The sequence below is a fragment of the Schistocerca piceifrons genome, chromosome 4 (genome assembly GCF_021461385.2).
Source record: "Schistocerca piceifrons isolate TAMUIC-IGC-003096 chromosome 4, iqSchPice1.1, whole genome shotgun sequence".
Taxonomy (NCBI): Eukaryota; Metazoa; Arthropoda; class Insecta; order Orthoptera; family Acrididae; genus Schistocerca; species Schistocerca piceifrons.
In genome coordinates, this window is record NC_060141.1 from 436975203 (window position 1) to 436997690 (window position 22488).

The following is a 22488-nucleotide window of genomic DNA, read 5'->3' on the forward strand; positions in this document are numbered from 1 at the left end:
ACATAAAGGCCGAAACGTTTGAGACTCCTTTTAGCCGCCTCTTACGACAGACAGGAATACCTCAGGCCTATTCTAACCCCCGGACGCGCAGGGGGGTTTGTACGGTAGTTTGGTGCATTGTTTGGAATCAAATATTGCTTTCTTTTCCTTATGTTAGCATAAGGACACTATTTCTTGTCACCAATAACGGTACAGTATAGGAATGGCTGGTGTTGTTCACGAGGCGAGAGCAAGCAGAGATGCACATATGGCTGATTTTTGTGATTTTGTTAGAGAATGCCGTACCCACACACTAGATTTTTGAACCATCCCCATTGCAAACAAAAGTCGCACGATGGTGGAATGATCACAGTTCATCATATTCGTCAGTTCTCGAGTACGCTGATATGGATCATTGTGAAGTAATGGGTTTAAATGATCTTCATCGAACCCCGAAAGTCTTCCTGAACGTGGAGAGTCACTGACGTATAAAGGATACTCCTTATGACGAGAAAACCATTTTATTCCCGTACGCTGTCCAACGCCATCATCCCCATACACGGCTCCAATGTTTCTGGCTGCCTGCGCTGAGTTCAGACAGAAGAATATGTCGGTATTGTTCCGCTTTTTCCACTTGCCACTCCGTTTTCTAGTGAACACAGCTCCACTCACTATTTCCGAATGACAAAATGACAATATGAGAACTCAGATAGTAACAGTTAGATACAAATTTAAAAAAATGACAATCGATAAATGTATTGAGAGCGACCGGGAAACCAACATGTAAAACAAAAATAGTACGAAATTATGCACTAACTCAATACCTTACTCGGCGGTGACACTTCAAGCAAAATGTACGTTCTACATCTACATCTACATCCATATTCCGCAAGCCACCTGATAGTGTGTGGCGGAGGGTACTTTGAGTACCTCTATCGGTTCTCCCTTCTATGCCAGTCTCGTATTGTTCGTGGAAAGAAAGATTGTCGGTATGCCTCTGTGTGGGCTCTAATCTCTCTGATTTTAATCCTCATGGTCTCTTCGCGAGAAATACATAGGAGGGAGCAATATACTGCTTCACTCCTCGGTGAAGGTATGTTCTCGAAACTTCAACAAAAGCCAGGACCGAACTACTGAGCGTCTCTCCTGCACAGTCTTCCACTGGAGTTTATCATCTCCGTAACGCTTTCGCGATGATCCTGTAACGAAGCGCGCTGCTCTCCGTTGGATCTTCTCTATCTCTTCTATCAACCCTATCTGGTACGGATCCCACACTGCTGATCAGTATTCAAGCAATGGGCGAAAAGTGTACTGTAAACTACTTCCTTTGTTTTCGGATTGCATTTCCTTAGGATTCTTCCCATGAATCTCAGTCTGGCATCTGCTTTACCGACGATCAACTTTATATGATCATTCCATTTTAAATCACTCCTAATGCCTACTCACAGATAATTTATGGAATTAACTGCTTCCAGTTGCTGACCTGCTATATTGTGTCAAATGATAAAGGATCTTTCATTCTATGTATTAGCAGCACATTACATTTGTCTACATTGAGATTCAATTGTCATTCCCTGCACCATGCGTCAATTCCTTGCAGATCCTCCTGTATTTCAGTACAATTTCCATTGTTACAACCTCTCGATATAGTACAGCATCATCCGCAAAAAGGCTCAGTGAACTTCTCATGTTATCCACAAGGTCATTTATGTATATTGTGAATAGCAACGGTCCTATGACACTCACCTGCGGCACACCTGAAATCACTCTTACTTAAGTTTTGGAAATTAGTGTTTATTACAAGCAGCATACACGAATGGTGAAGTTTGGTATCTTGTGTATGACAGTGTAGTTACATTACAAGCTGTGGTTAGGAATTCAAAATTTGTCTAGCTTTGATTGTTCAGTTTAAACAAATACGTTGTGCTTTCTGAACTAGTATCTTCACTCTTTAGCGTAACATCCGACTTCGGTAGGATGTTTGCAAGTACACACATAGGAAGGACTTCGATACGTAATAAGCACAAGACTTTCGGTTATCTGATACACGTTCAAGCCAAACCTTGCAAACACTATATCTGTTGACTCTTCCGCGGACCAGAGGCAGCAAATTTCGCTGGGTACTGTTACGTCCCTGCGGCCTGATAATTTAGGGACCCTGCTGGAGACCGGAGCCCCATAATTGCGTTGTCTGAGGAGCCCCTCCAGCCGGAGAGCCTATTATTGCATTCCCTGGAACGCCGGCCAGCCCAGCGACTTGTGGTGCCGGCGCTGAAGGCCCGCTGCCGGTTGGTCTAGCGAGCGACGCACCGGCATAGCGCAGCCACTTGCCCTAGCTGGCTGAGACTGGAGCGCCGCCTCAGCCGGTCCACGGCTCAATTAGGGCGCGAATTAGCGGCTGCAGCCTCTCATTTGCCTCGAGGAGTTGCGGCCGGTGCGGTTAGCCGCCAGCGACGCTTCGGCACGTCCAGCGGATCCACCGCCACTGCCAGCGCTGGCTTTCACAAACTGGCCGCCGCGGAGGAGGGACCGTATTAAAGGGCCACGGTGTTTTCGCACTATTAAGACTGCTTTAAATTGTTTCTCAGATTTCAAAAAAATTACATGCGTACGAAATGAAACGTGGGAATGTACACTGGATCGAGTACCGGACGAACAGAAACACTCGTAACGAGAGTATTTCCAAATATTCTGTTATGAAGATTATTTCACAAAGTACCCTCTGCAGACCGTTAACGAGGGTACGAGCATACGAAATAGGTTCCCAAAGTGCTTCGAAGACTTCTTAAGTAATACAGTCAAGTATGTTATCCTCGTCGGCGAATGTTCATCAGAGACAAGGATATCGTCTGGAGTGCCACAGGGAAGTGTGATACGGCCGCTTCTGTTTTGTATATACTGTAAGTAGGCTGTTTAGGTTTTTATGTTGGTAATGTCACCTAGCGCTCTGTATGAAAATCACTGCCTGTGCTGTGTGCAGTCTGTGGCTGGTTTGCATTGTTGGAATTTGCTATTGTAGTGTTGCGCAGTTGGGGGTGAGCCGCCAACAGTGGTTGATGTGGGGAGAGAGATGGCGGAGTTTTGAGAGAAGATGGTCTGGACGTGCGTACATCAGTGAGAGTAAATTTGTAAGACTAAATGTCATGAACTGATATATATATATATATATAATGACTTTTGAACACTATTAAGGTAAAGAGATTGTTTGTTCTCTATCAAAATTTTTCATTTGCTAACTGTGCCTATCAGTAGTTAGTGCCTTCAGTAGTTAGAATCTTTTATTTAACTGGCAGTAGTGGCGCTCGCTGTGTTGCAGTAGTTCTTGTAACGAAGATTTTTGTGAGGTAAGTGATTCATGAAAGGTATAGGTTATTGTTAGTCAGGGCCATTCTTTTGTATGGATTATTGAAAGTCAGACTGCGTTGCGCTAAAAATATTTTGTGTCAGTTTAGTGATGATCAGAATAAGTAAAGAGAGAAATGTCTCAGTATGTTCAGGTTTGCTCAGCTGTTTGAATATCAAATAATGTAAGAGGTCTATCAGCAGAGCCATTCATAAATTTTTCTAAGTGGACGTTTCAATACATAAATGTCCTGGCGGATAGGGTGGTGAGCAATCTGCGGTTGCTTGCTGTTGATGCTGTAGTGCACAGGAAAATGTCGAAGACGAATTACTGTAAGATGATACAGGACAGATAAAATTGGTTGGTAAACACGTAGGAAGAATTTCGTAGACCTTCCCGGCGTAATAACTGATGATATTCCCACGGGTTTGCAGCCGGATCATGTCGTCGTCCAGACATGTTCCGGTTACAAACCCGTGAAGAATATCACGTAGGAAGAACTTCAATATGTAATAAGCACAAGACTGCCGGTTATCTGATACTTGTTCAAGCTAAACATTGCGAACACTATATCTGTTGACCCTTCCGCAGACCTTGACAGCAAATTTCGCTGGATACTGTTACGTCCCAGCGGTCTGTTAATTGAGGGACCCCGCTTCAGGCGGGAGCCCCACAATTGAGTTGTATGAGGAGTCCCTCCAGCCCAAGAGCCTATTATTTCATTCCCTGGAAAGGCGCCCAGTTGGTGTGATGAATGTCAGCTGGCTCTAAACGTAGAAAAATGTAAGTTAATGCGGATGAGTAGGAGAAACAGACGCGTAATCTTCGGGTACAGCATTAGAAGTGTCCTGCTTGACACTGTCACGTCGTTTAGATATCTGGCCTTAACTTTCCAAAGTGATATGTAACGGAGCGAGCATGTAAGTGCTTTGATAGGAACGCGAACGGTCGATTCTGGTTTATTGGGTGAATTTTGGCAAACTTTGGTTCATCTATAAAAGAGACCGCAGGACATTAGAGTGATCAGTTCTCACCTACTGCTCGATCATTTTGGATTCGCACCAGGTCGGATTAAAGGAAGACTTCAAAGTAAATTCGAGGCGTGCTGGTACATTTGATAATGGTAGGTTCGAACAACATGTAAGTATTATGGAGCTGCTTCGGGAACTCATATGGGAACCCCTGGAGGAAATGAGACGTCCTTTTCGATGAACAGTATTGGCAAATCCTTTCATCCACGGGGGGTTGGTTCTGCAAGTTTCGCAGGAGAGCTTCTAAGAAATTTGGAAGGTAGGAGACGAGGTACTGGCGGAAGTACAGCTTTGAGGAGGGGTCGTGAGTAGTGATGGGGTAGCTCGGATGGTAGAGCACTTGCCCGCGAAAGGCAAAGGGTCCCGAGTTAGAATCTCGGTCCGGTACACAGTTTTAATCTGCCAGAGAGTTTCACTTTTGAGAATATTTAGATAACCAGCATTTGAGGCTGACTGCAGAACGATCATATTGCCACCAAAATACATTTCGCAGATGGACCGCGAAGATAAAATACGAGAAATTAGGGTAATGTAAATTGCGGGGTATGCTGAAAACGAGTACCTCATTCCAATGCCGATCCTTTTTTACTCGATTCCTTCCAATTGATAGTTTCAACCACGTCAGTAAGACCGCATGACATGGGAAAGTTGTCTGAAATTACCACTTTTTAGATTTTATTTATTATAGTCCAAAGAGTAATTTATAAAAATATTTTAAACAATGCTCTGGTCAGCTCCAGGATGCCGTTGATGGAATATCATTTAATGTTCGGAAATACTGAGAAAAATAAGAACACGAGGCCTACACTTAATTTTCCTAGCATCTGAAAGTGCTACAAATCTGGAATCTGGTATCCTAGTTTGTATCATTGGGTGCATAAACTTGTACTACCTTTATAAACTACGTCCTTGATATTGACGATATGGACTACTGTAAGTTTAAAAAACGTTCTATAATTTAGCCCTTCCTTTAATTCGACCTGGTGTTGATAGCAAACACTCTAGCCGTACGCAGAAATTGGTCGCACTAGTGTCCCGCATGTACAGATGAACCACACTCTCCCAAAATTCTCCCAATAAAACGAAGTCTAGCATTTGCCTTCCCTACTTCAAGCCTGGCGTGCTGATTCTATTTCGTAGTGCTTTGCAATGCTGCGCCTAGATATTTAATCGATCTATCAAACAGTGCATCCGCATTAACTTCCATGTTCCTACACGCTATAGCACTTTTATAGTCAATAAAAATAATTTTTATTATTTATTTTTTATGAATATGTGATATCATGAGAGACAAGTGTGTTGTCAGAGAAACAGTTTGGTTTTGCTAGTGCAGAGATGGTGTAACAGTATCTTCACAAGCCACAGAAAATAGACTGAAAACAATGATATCTTTTAATTATAAGACCAATTATCATTATCACTGATTTATGTTGCATTCTTTCTTCTTGTTCGAATAGCAATGGTGCTAGCAACACGTACTTTAATCTGCCGCCTATGATAAGGTCTGGTATTAATAGTATTATCTAAACTACCTATTGAAAATTATTGGAGAAAAATAAAGAATAATGTTATTCAAGTTTATCTCTTATTTTCTGTAAGAATATTACTAATCTTGATCCTCTGCATTCCATCTTTGCTTCGCTGCAGACTAGCTGCAACGTCGCCATTAGCAGTAATATATTTATATGATTTTATGAAGTCGAAGATCAGTCTAAAATAACAGACAATCCTCAGACAAGAGTTGTCGATATGAAAGAGTAATGTAACAGAGCAGGGGACAGACCCTGTTACTTTGTCAACTCCAATTACGTCTGATAATAATTTAATAAAACTTCTGTTCCAAAGACTCAATGTTATGGAACAAAAACGTAGGGAATCTAGGGCTCTATAAGAGCAAAACCGAAAGAGGAAGAGATATTAAGGGAACAACAACGTGAGCTCAAAGAGCAAGAACGAGAAAGAAAATTTGTAGATTTAAAAAATAAAACATTTGTTGAGAGGGACAAATATCTAGTAGACAAATTCAGTCAAATCTTGGTTAAACGGGACAAGGCTAGTGTCGAACAGTTCAACAAAGAAACTGATATTGTCAAAAGTACTATTAAACATCTGGAAGATGTTCCAGGTCGGACTGATACTATGCAACAGGAAGTTAATAACTTAGATAAGCAGTTTAAGAGCTTGGCCATTACTGTGGATTCTATACAGGGCAATATGCAAAAAGATATCGAATCCCAAGTTCGTAAGGAAGTGGCTCAAGCACTGTGTTTAGAAAACCAGAATATCGAAAGGCCAGTAATGCGGTGTAATGAAACAACACGCAATGAGGATCCATACAGTGTATCACATTCACCAGCAAGCTATTCAAAGACACCTAGGGAGCAGAGTTATGGCAAACAACGTGTTGTACTGCAACAGGTTACGTCACAACATAGGCCAAAGTAGGAAACCGACTGTACGTGCTATCATGACGGTGCAACGCAGGTTAACGATAATAGTACAGTACAGTTAAACGCACTGATGCATGACGAAAGCCTTATCAAGCACCGGCCATATAATGTATTCAATGAAGACAATAAACGGGATATCCACCAATTAGTTTTCATTCCAAACTTTAGGAGTTTACTACCAAAAACCTGGACAGAACAACAAGAGATACAGCATGAAGTCGTTCATATTACTGGAGATTTTTCTTCTCTGTGGGCACTTGATGCCGTTGCAACATGCAAGAGTTTTGTCGAATCTGAAAAGGAATTTTTAGAGCAATTTTGGTCTGCATCTATCCAAGAAAGGTTACGGAAAATAGTGTACAGTGCCGAAATGTATAACTCAAAGATGGGTACGCAAAGGAAATACTTTAAAAAATATATAAATATGCCCCATCACTGGGATGAGCCGGTAGCACATAGAGATTTGTTGAGAGTTCTGAAAGCAAGACTACCACTCACTATTCGACAACAATTATTTAATGTCCCTGATACTCATATAAAGGAGTTTCTTAACATAACTGAGTCATCATATTTGGTACTGGAGAATGTAACAAAATGCATTGAAGGAAGTGACAAGGGTAATAATAATAATAATAATAACGTAAAACCATCATGGAATGGGAACACATTCAACAAGGGCGATAACAGTCCTAGGAAAAATGAAAGTAAACAGCAGTCAGGGCAAGGATACTGGCAACAGCCAGGTCATAGTGGTTGTAATCCACAACCAACATATACTTCGAATTCACTGCCAATACATTTTATACAAGCTATACTCATGTAGGATACTCCTTATCCACAACAGCGCAATCAATCAGTAACACCATCTCCCATTAACTGCCAACAAAATGCAAGGATAGTGGGGATGCCACCTAGCAGGAACCGAATTATCAGAAACTGTCAAACTAAAATTGGTCCCAGTATGCCTTTAACAGGTGACCGAGCATGGAAATGGAGGCAATAGGTCGAAAAATATACATATAATTAGATACCAGAATGGTAGGGACATTTGTGAAGAATTATATGAAGAACCCACCATTTCAGAAAAAGGGAAGAAAGAAATAATTCAACCAGGAATAACTGCAATTATAAGTGGTGTGACCACAACTATACCTCTTGATACTAGAGCGAGTGTGTCAGTTATGAATATGCAATTCTATAAAAGGGCCTCACAGATTAGAAAATTACCGGTTTTGTCCATTTCAAACTGCAAAGTCGTTGGTGCACTAGGACATAAGGCCTAAACATTCACGTTCCAGACTCAAGCCAAAATTCAAATGGAAACTGGAGCCATAACAGGTACATTCCTTTCAGTAGAGAGTCTTTAGGTACCAGTCTTACTAGGACCAGATTTTATGTGGGTGAAGGAGGCAATAATAGACCATGCCTGTAGAACCTTCACCTTTAGATACCATCAGCACCAGATGACTATGGAGGTCTAGCATGAATTTGATGCAGGCCATTCACTGATAAGGAATTTGTTTTTGCCATTGGTGTTCCGAAACTGCACATGTTGAAGTATGAACAAACGAAATTCTGTCATAAGCATCAGGATAATGATGCACTCAATTCCAAGACTATCAGGAGAAGGTAAATGAAGCAACAAACATTGAGGAGTTTCAAGCTAAACAATTTATAGAGTTATTATCTAAATACCCTGCAGTATTTGCAGATAATCCTGGTATTGTGGAAGGATATGCCTATGATATACAGGTATAGTCACATAAGACCTATTGTCGATCATGTAACTCGTTCCCTTGGACCAAAAAGGAAGAGGTCGTGAAAGAGATAAGGAAGCTTGTGGGCTGGGGTATAATTTAGACATCCAATGCCCCATATAGTAGTCCTTTGCTAGCAATAAGTAAAGCAGATAAAAGTATTAGACTGAGTCTTGATGCATGGGACGTTAACAAAATTATCGTACCAGTGCAAACCAAGCCCGAAAATTTAGAGGAGCAGATCCAGAAGTTTTATGGCAAAACATACTTAAGCTCTTTAGATCTGAGATGGTCACTCTGGCAAATCATGTTGTCAAAGCAGTCCAGACAATATACAGCATTTGTATAAGGAGGGGCCAGCCAGAGTGGCCGAGCGGTTCTAGGGGCTACAGTTTGGAACTGTGCGACTGCTACGGTCACAGGTTCGAATCCTGCCTCAGGCTTGGATGTGTGTGATGTCCTTAGGTTAGTTAGGTTTAAGTATTACTAAGTTCTAGGGGACTGATGACCCCAGCAGTTAAGTCCCATAGAGCTCAGAGCCATTTGAACCATATATGGAGAGCAAAAATATCCATTTTCTGTCCTTCTCTTGGGCTTAAATATAAGTGCCGTTCAGGGAATTGAACAGATTTATCAGGACCTACGCATCTAATAAGCAAATAAAATGGATTGAATATCTAAACAACTTTGTAGAAATATACAATGATTTACCTATAACAGGATTTACACCAAAAGAGTTAATGGGTAATAGTCAGAAGAAGAACGAATGGGCTAAGGCTACATCTGAGTTACAAAACGAAGATAAGTCACACCAAGAAAAGGTGGATATAGCGTTACGAAATATTAATAGGTAAGCAGAACTCCATAAAATCAAGTTCGACAGGAAATTAACCAAACAACAAGAATATGCTGTAAATAAATTAGTGCTGATTTGGAGACATCCCAAGGCACCACTTTTAAAGAATCAGAATAATTAGTGGCACCTGCTATGTACAGGTCCCTACAAAATCAGTTTATCCCACATGAGGGATGTTACTTATTAGCAGAAGTTAACATTGACAACATAAAAGTGTTGTATTGCCTCAGAGATTTAAAGAGACCTTCACTCAATGGTAATAACTACAGAAGTGATGTAAATAACATTTTTCTGCCAAGTGTTGGTACACTTCTATAAGTATTGTATGTAGGAGTTATAAGTCAAGTACTTACTGCATTCCATAAATTTATTTGTGTCTTGTTAATTTTAAAATTGCAGATTAGCTCACTTCACGAACAGAAAATGCAGAAATCTAATATAAAGGAACTAGGGCCAATCAGGCCGGAGATATGTGAATTGCATTCTAAGATTAGTCAATTTCTATATCATTTCAGTACTTTATATATTGAATTTTATTATTTGTGCCAGATTAGGAAAAACGTAGTACATTGTTTGTTTTCTACCCCATGTGCATAATATTAATATTCATGTATTATCCCGTATCTTTAAATGAATAATTCAGTGAATAGAAAACTTTTGAACATATACATGTGTTGAGCATAAGTTGCACATGAGTCCGCATATTTTCTAAATTATTGACTTTGGCTCAGCTTGAGTAAGATTTTATGTACCATTTGGGTACAGGTTGACTTAAGAGAGTTTCTTCCTAAAGTATTCAGTACACACTTCTGACTGAAATGCCAAACATGGACATTTGTCCTATACTTTCAATAAGTAATGTTACCCATATGAATGATGATGAACGTAATAAGAGTTTGTATAGAAGGGACTATGTACTGTGATCATCACAGGTCTGATCTGATCCGATGACGATTGATGTAGAGGATCAGCCTAATAAATGTCAATGTTTATGTTATCCTTGTAAATTTGTTTTGACACAGGCCACAAAATGTAATCCAATAACAAGGTCGCTAAATATGTTATAACAAAACGAAACTGATGTAGCTGTTGTGTGAAATGTAAAACCACCGGTAGTGAATTGGACAGGGTAACATATGTAACTAAAAACTGTGTAAAGAAGATTGGCTAGACACATGATAAACTGTGAATTTTTTAAATAAACAATATCATAACTTACAAAATGATTTTATGGATGCTCATAGAGTGAAATAATATTAGTTGCGACGATTAAAGGCATTAATTTCATTTAACAACTTAAAACAGTATAAAATGCCAGACCTTTAGTAGTGCAATAGCGTCTATGCTTTGTGAGTAAGATATTTGAATCAGACTATACTTGCTGTGGCGCACCAACAATGTGTGCTACGTCACTGGCTCCGTTACGTTACGCAGGAATGTTTATAAACAGTGGTGATGGAAACAAACTATCATGACAGACACCACAAAAATTAACCGGTGTTTTGTAGTTTAGAAAATATTATAAATAAATAGTGGATCACTACACTAAAATGAGAGGAGAATGTTATGATTCCAGGACATATACTGAGTTGCATATAGAGTGGATCTGTTTGTGTGAAAGCGAGCCCAAATCTAACCGTTCTTTTGTAGAGCACAACCGATACATGACATGTATACTAAAACTAATTTTCGGCTTTCATGAACCCTTCGTGAACGAGCAGGAAATGGGAGGTGACAATCCTGACCTGTTCCACTGCAGCATCTGGTCCAGCAGCAGATCCAGACTTCGATGCAGCTCCACTTGCCGACGTTATCGAGATTCGACACAGTGGAAGACCTTCTCATCATCGGCACGCCGACCGACGGTTTTAATGACTTACGTCAATCAGAAAGTTTTAAAATATTGTTGTAGAAATGAGTTCCTATAAAATAGTCACAGAAATTTTCGTAAGAAATACCCATATAATTATAATGTGAACTTATTGTCAACAAATGTTTGTTAATACCACAAAATTCTATACCAGACTCAGAAAGTAAGTAGTTATGGGTGTCTTGAAGCTCCTTGGACGGTTATATTCCCAGCTTTCCGTATCCAGCGAACCCGAATGGGGGGAGAGAAGTAATCTGGGAAGTCTCCGCCGCTATTTCCAAGGCATCTTTAATTACCGAAGTAAACGTGACTATTACAAAAATGCTTATTGTTATATGTATATACCCATCTAATATATATATTAACATATATATATATATATATATATATATATATATATATATATATATATATATATTAATAACAACTGAACTGTAGATTCAAACTGAAGAAACTGCAAAAAGGTGGGAATTTAAGGAGATGGGACCTGCATAACTGAAAGAACCAGAGGCTATACAGAGTTTCAGGGAGAGCATAACGGAACAATTGACAGGAATGGGGGAAAGAAATACAGTAGAAGAAGAATGGGTAGCTCTGAGGATGAAGTAGTGAAGGCAGCAGAGGATCAAGTAGGTAGAAAGACAAGGCCTAGTAGAAATCCTTGGGTAACAGAAGAAATATTGAATTTAATTGATAAAAGGAGAAAATATAGAAACGCAGTAAATCAAGCAGGCAAAAAGAAATACAAACGTCTCTAAAATGAGATCGATAGGAAGTGCAAAATGGCTAAGCAGGGATGGCTAGAGGACAAATGTAAGGATGTAGAGGCTTATCTCACTAGGGTAAGATAGATACTGCCTATAGGAAAATTAAAGAGACCTTTGAAGAAAATAGAACCCCTAGTATGAATATCAAGAGCTCAGGTTGAAACCCAGTTCTAAGCAAAGAAAGGAGAGCAGAAAGATGGAAGGAGTATATAGAGGGTCTATACAAGGGCGATGTACTTGAGGACAATATTATGGAAATGGAAGAGGATGTAGATGAAGATGAAATGGGAGATATGATACTGCGTGAAGAGTTTGACAGAGCACTGAAAGACCTGGGTCGAAACAAGGCCCCTGGAGTAGACAACATTCCATTAGAACTACTGACGGCCTTGGAAGAGCCAGTCCTGACAAAACTCTACCATCTGGTGAGCAAGATGTATGAGACAGGCGAAATACCCTCGGACTTCAAGAAGAATATAATAATTCCAATCCCAAAGAAAGCAGGTGTTGACAGGTGTGAAAATTACCGAACTATCAGTTTAATAAGTAACAGCTGCAAAATACTAACGCGAATTCTTTAGAGACGAATGGAAAAACTGGTGGAAGCCGGCCTCGGGGAAGATCAGTTTGGATTCCACAGAAATGTTGGAACACGTGAGGCAATACTGACCCTACGACTTATCTTAGAAAATAGATTAAGGAATGGCAAACCTACGTTCCTAGCATTTGTAGACTTAGAGAAAGCTTTCGACAATGTTAATTGGAATACTCTCTTTCAAATTCTAAAGATGGCAGGGGTAAAATACAGGGAGTGAAAGGCTATTTATACAGAGACCAGATGGCAGTTATAAGAGTTGAGGGGCATGAAAGGGAAGCAGTGGTTGCCAAGGGAGTGAGACAGGGTTGTAGCCTATCCCCGATGTTATTCAATTTGTATATTGAGCAAGCAGTAAAGGAAACAAAAGAAAAGTTCGGAGTAGGTATTAAAATCCATGGAGAAGAAATAAAAACTTTGAGGTTCGCCGATGACATTGTAATTCTGTCAGAGACAGCAAAGGACTTGGAAGAGCAGTTGAACGGAATGGACAGTGTCTTGAAAGGAGGATATAAGATGAACAACAGCAAAACGAGGATAATGGAATGTAGTCGAATTAAGTCGGGTGATGCTGAGGGAATTAGATTAGGAAATGAGACACTTAAAGTGGTAAAGGAGTTTTGCTATTTGGGGAGCAAAATAACTGATGATGGTCGAAGTAGAGAGGATATAAAATGTAGACTGGCAATGGCAAGGAAAGCGTTTCTGAAGAAGAGAAATTTGTTAACATCGAGTATAGATTTAAGTGTCAGGAAGTCGTTTCTGAAACTATTTGTATGGAGTGTAGCCATGTATGGAAGTGAAACATGGACGATAAATAGTTTGGACAAGAAGAGAATAGAAGTTTTTGAAATGTGGTGCTACAAAAGAATGCTGAAGATTAGATGGGTAAATCACATAACTAATGAGGAGGTTTTGAACAGAATTGGGGAGAAGAGGAGTTTGTGACACAACTTAACAAGAAGAAGGGATCGGTTGGTAGGACATGTTCTGAGGCATGAAGGGATCACAGATTTAGCATTGGAGGGCAGCGTGGAGGGTAAAAATCGTATAGGGAGACCAAGAGATGAATACACTAAGCAGATTCAGAAGGATGTAGGTTTAGTAAGTACTGGGAGATGAAGAAGTTTGCACAGGATAGAGTAGCATGGAGAGCTGCATGAAACCAGCCTCAGGATAGAAGACAACAACAACAACAACAGTAACAACATCGAACCTATTATGTATCTAACAAGGGAACTTCCCCATCGCACCCCCCTCAGATTTAGTTATAAGTTGGCATAGTGGATAGGCCTTGAAAAATTGAACACAGATCAGTCGAGAAAACAGGAAGAAGTTGTGTGGAACTACGAAAAAAATAAGCAAAATTTACAAACTGAGTAGTCCATGTGCAACATAAGCAACATCAAGGAACATGTGAATCCGTGTTCGCCGTGGTCCCGTGGTTAGCGTGAGCAGTTGCGGAACGTGAGGTCCCTGGTTTAAATCTTCCCTCGAGCGAAAATATTTTTCTTTATTTTCGCAAAGTTGTGATCTGTCCGTTCGTTCATTGACGTCTCTGTTCACTGTAATAAGTCTAGTGTACGCGTTTTGCGACAGCACCGAAAAACCGCGCGATTAGTAGGCAAAAGGACGTGCCTCTCCAATGCGAACCGCAAACATTTGATCGCAAGGTCATAGATTAACCGATTACTCCACAGGAAAACACGTCTGATATATTCTATACGACACTGGTGACGGCATGTGCGTCACATGACAAGAATATGTTGTCGCCCCACCTAACTTGTACACTCTGCGAATGGGTAAAAAGATCCTTCTACCTTGCTCGATTTAGGTTTTCTTATGGATGTAATAATCATAAATAAAATAAATTAAACTTTTCCCGCGATAGAAGACTTGAACCACGGACATCTAGTTCCGCAACCGCTCACGCTAACCACGGGACTACGGCTCACCTGAGCTCACGTTATCATTGATGTTGGCTACCTTGCGCATGAACTACTCAGTTTGTATATTTTGCTTATTTTTTTCATAGTTCCACAAAACTTCTTCCTGTTTTCTCGACTGATCTGTGTTCAGTTTTTCAAGGCCTAACCACTGAGCCAACTTATAACTAAATCTGAGGGGGGTGCGATGGGGAGGTTCCCTTGTAAGTATAATGAGACTATCAGACACCCAAACAGTGAATAATTCTGACTAAAACCAGTGCATGTCTTGGCTGTCGTGGACTGTTGAAAACAATTTTCTCACAATTTTTTTTAACAGTTCGGGGGGCAACATAGCATCCACACCCCTATTTCATAGGGGTGCTATGTTTATTTTTTATTATATTTTGCCGCGCGGGATTAGCCGTGCGGTCTACGGCGCTACAGTCATGGACTATGCGGCTGGTCCCGGCGGAGGTTCGAATCCTCCCTCGGGCATGGGTGTGTGTATTTGTCCTTAGGATAATTTAGGTTAAGTAGTGTGTAAGCTTAGGGACTGATGACCTTAGCAGTTAAGTCCCATAAGATTTCACACATATTTGGTTTTTTTTATTATTTCTTTTAATATGTGATATCGCGAGAGGCAAGTGTGTTGTCAGAGGAACAGTTTGGTTTTGTTAGCGCAGAGATGGTGTAACAGTATCTTCAGAAGCCACAGCAAATAGACTGAAAACAATGATATCCTTTAATTATAAGAATAATTATTATTATCACTAATTTTTTGTTGCATTCTTTCTTCTTGTTCGAGTAGCCATGATGCTAGCAAGACACATTTGAATCTGCCGCCTATGATAAGGTCTGGTATTAATACTATTATGTCAACTACCTATTGTAAATTATTGGAGAAAAATAGAGAACAATGTTATTCAAGTTTATCTCATATTTTCTGTAAGAATATTACTAATCTTGATCCTCTGGATTCCATCTTTGTTTCGCTGCGGACGAGCTGCAACGCCACCATTAGCGGTAATATATTTATATGATTTTATTGGCAAGATTTATTTGAGATTGAAAATGCTGAAAACAATCATTTAATGCTGATTAATGTTCTTTGTAGTCGAATTCAGTCAATTATTTTCATGTAATCGGAACAGGTCGATTCTATGATACACAGGTGTTCATTTATCTGCCGCCATTTAATCAGTTTAAATTGCGAGTTTAAATTGCCGAATAATTCATATATATATATATATATATATATATATATATATATATATATATATATACATAAATTCCATTGTAAAAAGAATCCACGTAAAGGTAATCATATTGTATTTGAGAATCTATGCTATGAGAAACTACTTTTATTTCTACCATTCTATGCTGCTGTCGGAGCATAAAACTTTGTCAGCCAAAGCTCAAAAAAATTTTCCGTAAAATTCGCCGATTCCCGTGTTGTGTGTCTCCGTGTTATAAAAGTGATGTGATATTCGAGAGTGAGCTAAGTTTGTATGAAAGTGGTCAGCGAACTTAATTGAATAATTTTAAACAGATACACTTCTTTATAGACAACATATGAAAGCGGTTGAGTGTTTCAATTTAGTTCACATTCATGCTCATGTTATATTCTAGCCGGGTAACGGAGTAATTGAATAAATATTTATTTTGGACGCTGCTAAATTTACTCATTCACAACACGGTTTAAAAGATAGCACAACTTAGAGCAAGCTCACATTCAAGACGCCAACTATAAATTCTGTCTAACTCATCCTGTAACCTCCGGCAGTAACTCAACGGCGACACCTTCCCGTACAACACAGTGTCAAAAGCAAAGTGCCGTAAATTGCTGCTAACCCTGTGAGACCTGAGTTTCTCCTAGCGTATACAGTTTTCAAACAACTTACGGGACTTCAGCCAGGTAATATTAACAGCGACCGCCGATATTTCGGCGGGAGCACACCCCGCTATTTTCAAGGCAAACTGCAACGGACAGGCGATGTACAAGCAAATTTAAAACCACGGTTCTTGGACTAACGCAGGAAAGATCACACACACCGAACACTAGTGCCACCAAAGATGACCAAAGTCAGAGATATCGATAGTGAGACTATGAACAAGCCAGTGAGGTAATATTGACTCTGTCCCTCTATTTTTTGACAAGAGAGAGAGCAGGATTCCAAACAGAGTTTAAAAAAAAAACCTCCATCCTTGTTCACTAGATCATTTATGTATATATAGAGAATAACGGTGCGTCCATTACGCTTTCCTGGACCACTGCTGACGACAACCTCGTGTCTGATGAACAATAGCCTTGGAAGATAACGTGCTGGGTTCTGTTACTGAAAAAGACTGCGAGCCACTCACATATGTGGGGTCTTTCGTCGACAGTCTGCAGTGCGACGTCATGTGAAACGCTTTCCAGGAATCTAGGAACATGGAATCTGTCTATTCCTACACCATGTGAGAAAAGGGCAAGCTTTCTAACTAAAAGCTTTTTTTAGCCGGAAGCTTTTCCGGTCTCAAATTTGGTATACACGAGCTCAGAATATGTTCCAAAAAACTATAACAAACCGATGTCAATGGAAGTGGGCTGTAATTATGCGGGTCTATTCTTTTACATCTACATCTACATCCATATTCCGTAAGCCACCTGACGGTGTGTGGCGGAGGGTACTTTGAGTACCTCTATCCGTTCTCCCTTCCATTCCAGTCTCGTATTGTTCGTGGAAAGAAAGATTGTTGGTATGATCTGTGTGGGCTCTAATCTCTCTGATTTTATCCTCATGGTCTCTTCCCGAGATATACGTAGGAGGGAGCAATATACTGCTTGACTCATCGGTGAAGGTATGTTCTCGAAACTTCAACAAAAGCCCGTACCGAGCTACTGAGCGTCTCTCCTGCAGAGTCTTCCTCTAGAGTTTATCTATCATCTCCGTGACTCTTTCGCGATTACTAAATGATCTACATCTACTACATCTACATTGATACTCCGCAAGCCACCCAACGGTGTGTGGCGGAGGGCACTTTACGTGCCACTGTCATTACCTCCCTTTCCTGTTCCAGTCGCGTATGGTTCGCGGGAAGAACGACTGTCTGAAAGCCTCCGTGCGCGCTCTAATCTCTCTAATTTTACATTCGTGATCTCCTCGGGAAGTATAAGTAGGGGGAAGCAATATATTCGATACCTCATCCAGAAACGCACCCTCTCGAAACCTGGCGAGCAAGCTACACCGCGATGCAGAGCGCCTCTCTTGCAGAGTCTGCCACTTGAGTTTATTAACCATCTCCGTAACGCTATCACGGTTACCAAATAACCCAGTGACGAAACGCGCCGCTCTTCTTTGGATCTTCTCTATCTCCTCCGTCAACCCGACCTGGTACGGATCCCACACTGATGAGCAATACTCAAGTATAGGCCGAACGAGTGTTTTGTAAGCCACCTCCTTTGTTGATGGACTACATTTTCTAAGCACTCTCCCAATGAGTCTCAACCTGGTACCCGCCTTACCAACAATTAGTTTTAAATGATCATTCCACTTCAAATCGTTCCGTACGCATACTCCCAGATATTTTACAGAAGTAACTGCTACCAGTGTTTGTTCCGCTATCATATAATCATACAATAAAGGATCCTTCTTTCTATGTATTCGCAATACATTACATTTGTCTATGTTAAGGGTCAGTTGCCACTCCCTGCACCAAGTGCCTATCCGCTGCAGATCTTCCTGTATTTCGCTACAATTTTCTAATGCAGCAACTTCTCTGTATACTACAGCATCATCCGCGAAAAGCCGCATGGAACTTCCGACACTATCTACTAAGTCATTTATATATATTGTGAAAAGCAATGGTCCCATAACACTCCCCTGTGGCACGCCAGAGGTTACTTTAACGTCTGTAGACGTCTCTCCATTGATAACAACATGCTGTGTTCTGTTTGCTAAAAACTCTTCAATCCAGCCACACAGCTGGTCTGATATTCCGTAGGCTCTTACTTTGTTTATCAGGCGACAGTGCGGAACTGTATCGAACGCCTTCCGGAAGTCAAGAAAAATAGCATCTACCTGGGAGCCTGTATCTAATATTTTCTGGGTCTTATGAACAAATAAGGCGAGTTGGGTCTCACACGATCGCTGTTTCCGGAATCCATGTTGATTCCTACATAGTAGATTCTGGGTTTCCAGAAATGACATGATACGCGAGCAAAAAACATGTTCTAAAATTCTACAAGAGATCGACGTAAGAGATATAGGTCTATAGTTTTGCGCATCTGCTCGACGACCCTTCTTGAAGACTGGGACTATCTGTGCTCTTTTCCAATCATTTGGAACCCTCCGTTCCTCTAGAGACTTGCGGTACACGGCTGTTAGAAGGGGGGCAAGTTCTTTCGCGTACTCTGTGTAGAATCGAATTGGTATCCCGTCAGGTCCAGTGGACTTTCCTCTATTGAGTGATTCCAGTTGCTTTTCTATTCCTTGGACACTTATTTCGATGTCCTGTAACGAAGCGCGATGCTCTCCGTTGGATCTTCTCTATCTCTTCTGTCAACCTTATCTGGTACGGCTCCCATACTGGTGAGCAATATTCAAGCAATGGGCGAACAAGTGTACTGTAAACTACTTCCTTTGTTTTCGGATTGCATTTCCTTAGGATTCTTCAAATGAATCTCAGTCTGACATCTGATTTACTGAAGATTAATTTTATATGGTCATTCCATTTTAAATCACTCCTAATGCCTACTTCCAGATAATTTATGGAATTAACTGCTCCCGGTTGCTGACCTGCTATATTGTAGCTAAATGATAAAGGATCTTTCTTTCTCTGTATTAGCAGCACATTTCACTTGTCTACATTGTGATTCAATTGCCATTCTCTGCACCATGCGTCAATTCGTTTCAGATCCTCCTGTTTTCCATTGTTACAACCTCTCGATACACCACAGCATCATCCGCAAAAAGCCTCAGTTAACTTCCGATGTTATCCACAAGGTCATTTATGTATATTGTGAATAGCAACGGTCCTATGACACTCCCCTGGGGCACACCTGAAATCACTCTTACTTCGGAAGATTTTTCTCCATTGAGGATGACATGCTGCGTTCTGTTATCTAGGAACTCTTCAATCCAATCACACAATTGGTCTGATAGTCCATATGCTCTTACTTTGTTCATTAAACGACTGTGGGGAACTGTATCGAACGCCTTGCGGAAGTCAAGAAACATGGCATCCACCTGGGAACCCGTGTCTACGGCCCTCTGAGAGTCGTGGGCGAATAGCGCGAGCTGGGTTTCACACGATCGTCTTTTTCGAAACCCATTCTGATTCCTACAGAGTAGATTTCTAGTCTCCAGAAAAGTCATTATACTCGAACATAATACGTGTTCCAAAATTCTACAACTGATCGACGTTAGAGATATAGGTGTTTAGTTCTGCACATCTGGTCGATGTTCTTGAAAACGGGGATGACCTGTGCCCTTTGCCAATCTTTTGGAACGCTACGATCTTCTAGAGACATACGGTACACTGCTTCAAGAAGGGAGGCAAGTTCCTTCGCGTACTCTGTGTAAAATGGAACTGGCATCCCATCAGGTCCAGCGGCCTCTCCTCTTTTGAGCGATTTTAATTGTTTTTCTATCCCTGTGTCATCTATTTCGATGTCTCCCATTCTGACATCTGTGCAACAATCTAGAGAAGGAACTATAGTGCAGTCTTCCTCTGTGAAACAGCTTTGGAAAAATACATTTAGTATTTCGGCCTTTAGTCTGTCATCCTCTGTTTCAGTACCATTTTGGTCACAGAGTGTCTGGAAATTTTGTTTTGATCCACCTACTGTTTTGACGTAAGACCAAAATTTCTTACGATTTTCTGCCAAGTCAGTACATAGAACTTTACTTTCGAATTCATTGAACGCCTCTCGCATAGCCCTCCTCACACTACATTTCGCTCCGCGTAATTTTTGTTTGTCTGCAAGGCTTTGGCTATGTTTATGTTTGCTGTGAAGTTCCCTTTGCTTCCGCAGCAGTTTTCTAACTCGGTAGTCGTACCACGGTGGTTCTTTTCCATATCTTACGATCTTGCTTGGCACATACTCATCTAATGCATATTGTACGATGGTTTTGAACTTTGTCCACTGATCCTAAACACTATCTGTACTTGAAACAAAACTTTTGTGTTCAGCTTTTTGTCACTTTTGCAAAACAGAAAAATCTTCCTATGTTTTTTAATATTTCTATTTACGGCTGAAATCATCGATGCAGTAACCGCTTTATGATCGCTGATTCCCTGTTCTGCGTTAACTGTTTCAAATAGTTCGGCTCTGTTTGTCACCAGAAGGTCTAATATGTTATCGCCACGAGTCGGTTCTCTGTTTAACTGCTCAAGGTAGTTTTCAGACAATGCACTTAAAAAAATTTCACTGGATTCTTTGTCCCTGCCACGCGTTATAAACGTTTGAGTCTCCCAGTCTGTATCCAGCAAATTAAAATCTCCACCCAGAACTGTAACATGGTCAGGAAATCTACTCGATATATACGCCGACCGTCAGCCAGACGTGGCCCAGGAACGGAATCCATGGACCGCAATGGCGTTCGAAACGTCGATGTGCATGTGTCCTGCAGTTCACATGTCGACGCGCAATTTGCTGCGTTCTTCATCGACCCACGAGTCGAGTGATCGACCGTCCTGGGTGATTTTGTTGTGTGGTCGAGAGACGCCCACGCCTCGCCCTTCCTAGATTATCGTTGCTGCACGGAATAATTGTTACGGCACCAACGGCTTCAGAGTTCATCTTCTCGAAGTTTTGCTTTTGCAGTACATTCCGCAATCTTTTCGTTATGAGTCGTCTGTTTCGGTTTCCCGATGTAGTTTTGCTCACTCCTTTCGAGTTCTCTTAACCCCAAGCCACCACCAGCCGAAAATTCCGCACTGCAATCTGTCAATCTGCAGAGCTCGATGAAGGCATTGCGGTCGTTCCTGAGCTCATGAAACGGCCGAATCTGTAGTTGTTTCCAGATATTTCCCACATAACAGCCTCCCGGAAGCTTGGATTACACAAGTACGCCACTACTCTTCTGAACATGAATCTGATGCGCCTTTTTTCCAGTTTCTTTGGACTTTCACTGGTTGAGAGATTTGCGACAAATGCAAGCTAAGTAAGGGGTAAATGTCGCAGGGTACTCTCTGTAAAACAGAACTGGAATCCCATCCGCGCCTGGCGACTTATTTGTTTTCAACTCATTCAATTGCTTTTCTTCGACAGAGATGCACATTGCTATGTCCATCTTGCAGAAGTCTGTGCGACAATCAAACGACAATATGTTTGTATAATCCTCCTGTGTGAATGATTTCTTGAGACCCTCAGATTTCCTTTTTCTATCTTCTATTGCCACCCCAGACTGGTCGGCGTGCGACAGTACTGAAGCTATTGATTCGCTTGGTGGTTTTTACGTAACACCATAATTCTCTCGGTTTCTCGGCAAGATCTTTCGCTAAGGTACGATGGTGAATGTTCAAATGGCTATGAGCGCTATGGGACTCAACTGCTGTGGTTGTAAGTCCCCTAGAACTTAGAACTACTTAACCCTAACTAACCTAAGGACATCACACACATCCATGCCCGAGGCAGGATTCGAACCTGCGACCGTAGCGGTCGAGCGGTTCCAGACTGTAGCGCCTGTAACCGCTCCGCCACTCCGGCCGGCTACGATGGTGAAAGTTGTGCGCTTCGCTCATTGAGCTTCTTACGGAAGGACGATTTTTTTTAAACTTTTGCGTCTAGATATCTGCATGTCCTCTTTGAGCGATAGTGCAGCAATATCTGTTTCCTGAGTATTTTACGAATTTGATCATTAAACAACTGAGGGCCTTTTCCGTCCTTCATCCACTTACTTGGTACATATGTCTCCAGAGCGCGATT

General features: G+C 41.0%; 1 pseudogene; it reads right to left on the reverse strand.

The window, feature by feature from the left end:
• Window positions 1-21107: 21107 nt before the first annotated feature.
• On the reverse strand, window positions 21108-21261 carry LOC124796939 (annotated as a pseudogene).
• Between the last annotated feature and the right edge of the window lie 1227 nt (window positions 21262-22488).